This window comes from Stegodyphus dumicola, chromosome 2, assembly GCF_044657685.1.
Source record: "Stegodyphus dumicola isolate Sdum_Otavi_A_Nest chromosome 2, ASM4465768v1".
NCBI classification, from domain to species: Eukaryota; Metazoa; Arthropoda; class Arachnida; order Araneae; family Eresidae; genus Stegodyphus; species Stegodyphus dumicola.
The window spans coordinates 181,218,956-181,221,553 of NC_140769.1; the positions used below are offsets into that span (position 1 = coordinate 181,218,956).

The following is a 2,598-nucleotide window of genomic DNA, read 5'->3' on the forward strand; positions in this document are numbered from 1 at the left end:
TTTCTTTGGGGGGAGTGGCTTTATATCCAAATTCCTTTTGCAGACTTTTTCTCTTGTCTTAAGCTCTCTTAATGATGATCAAAATGTAGTTAAATTTGAAAAGTTGAAAGAAGAAAAATGTTGTGTAAAGCAATATAGCCTCTTTCCATGATTTATCCTTATTTATTTATTTATGCTTTCAGCTTTATGATAAGAATTCCAAAATTTAAAAAACAAGATCAGTTGCTAAAGGAAGTAGAAGTACAATAGCCAACCATTTCAAGACATATGTACCGAGATGTACAGGTCTATAGACAGAAACAACACATCATTGAACACACTGCGTAATGAAACGGTAGTAAACAGAATATGGGAATATGAAGAGACATTTTGAAACTAATCATTGTCATAACTATATTGAATAAAAATATCGATGAAAGGAAGAAATGCATTTCTAGGCGGATATACCTCTGAAAGAGTCAATCGAATTAAATAATTAAATACATAAGATGTTCCATAAATTTATCCCCAGCAAGTCACTGCATTTCTCACCGCCTTGCTCAGCATACAAAAGCCTTCAATGAATGAAAATAGTGAATTTTGTAGCTGATCGATCGTCCTCACACACACAAACGACATCTTCCTGCACAAATACAGGGAATTAATCAAACTTACACTTGGCTGATGAAGTTCAATAATGTAAGGTAGCTGAATCAAAGTAAAGTACTTAAATGATTTATGGAGTGCTTTGTAGAAATTAAGATATTCATTAAGGGTAAGGATAAAGCAAAGTTTCTTCAAATCAGTGATCATTAGTAGGTCAGCAATTTGCTGATTTTTACAGATCTCTCTGTTCATATGAATGAACTAAATTATAAGGTTTTGGCAAAGGTATTGAAATTATGTTTAGATGCATCAAATCTTTTGTGACTAAACTTAAAATCTGTTAGCGAGCTATAGAAACTAAAACTTAGATGTATTTTTCTGGGATAAAAAAGCATTTCGAAAATGTCAAAACAGCGAGTGAAATGTAATACATACATATACACCAGAATGTAGTAAACACATTACTTAAAAAGTCATGCGAAAGATTCAACCAATTTAGAATGTTGCAAGCCGATTTAGATAACCATTAAAATAATTAAATATTCGGATGCTGTAGTTCACAGTACTTTGGAATTCAATAATTGTCAGTGGATGCAAACTGATGATTTAGAGATGTAATTTTCAAGATAGTATGCGTACTGTTTGCGGGATTTAAGATTGAAACTTGAAAATCTGGAACGAAATAGTTGAAAAAACGAAGTAGAGTGCAACTACGAACAAAAAATTATGACAGCTTAGAGAAGATTACCTAATAGTTTTAACTGCATACAAACATCTAGCGATCGTTTTGCTAACAATGTTTCCATTAACATACTTTTATGAGACTGTTCTCAGCATTAAATGATATTAAGATGAACAAAAGAAATCAACTAACAGATGACAATATGCATACTTGGCTGTAAAGTGCACAAAATATGCCATTTAATGTTCACAATGCGTGCAAACCGACGATTTAGCGATGCAACTTGTAGCAGATTTTCAAGATAGCATTTGAACTTAATAATATGTAGAAAAACAAAACTGGCTAGTAGATGTCAATAGGCTTACTTGGATTTGAGGTGCACAAAATATGAACCTATAGTCCAGAAATTAGCAAAAACACTTCAGCAACAAGAAGTCACGACCGTTATGAATAATATATGTTTTGCTTTTTTTTTTAATTACTACGTATATCTATCTATTTTTCTACCGATTGCCCATATATTTTTGTGTTTTCGTATCATTTGATTATCATTTTCTTATTATTTTTCTTAAATGTAAATTAAAAAATAAATATCAAAAATAAAAATTTAAAAAATATCATAAATATAACTCTTTTTTTTGGCTAGGGCTGCAAATATAAAAATGTTATTAATATTTCTATATGTGACATGGCACCAGAGTTAAGCTAGTGTTTCTCCGAATTTTGACATCCAAGCTCAGTAGATCCTGCATCACTATACTAGATGTTTTTATTTGGAGACACTTGAACGCACCGACCAAAGCAGGAGACGAACATTCTGTGTGTTGAAGATGGGCAGAACAGTGTGGGCAGAAAGCAATCCCATTGCCTTCTTGACAAGAGGAGTTTTCAACTAGCAATAGTCACGCCTCGGTACAACCTCACTGGCTATGACACTGCCTCTGCGCGACGGAGGCCTCGAAGATATGACAACAGCCAAAGAGTATGTATTTGGCACAGCCAAAGAGTACATAGACGTTCTTTCGCACAGCCGCGGACATCAAAACTTCAGCAACAATTATGATATTGTAAGCAAAAGTAGAAAAGAAGACATGCCATTGATGCATCTACTATGTGCGTTAGTTAAATGCATCACTGTAGGTACTGATTCCTGTATTGCAGCATCAAGGGAACCGAACACAATGGTCACCTTGCTAAGAATCTGCTGTGCTGTAGATATTTTCGTTTCGTAAGTGTGGACACTTTGTGCTCTGCAATGCACCGAATTTTTGACTCAGGGAAATAATATAGCCGCACAATCCTTAACAGCGATCAAGTCAATATATCTATCG

General features: G+C 33.9%; 1 pseudogene; it reads right to left on the reverse strand.

Moving 5' to 3' along the window:
• Positions 1-2,139: 2,139 nt before the first annotated feature.
• LOC118189568 (U4 spliceosomal RNA) lies at positions 2,140-2,220 on the reverse strand (annotated as a pseudogene).
• Between the last annotated feature and the right edge of the window lie 378 nt (positions 2,221-2,598).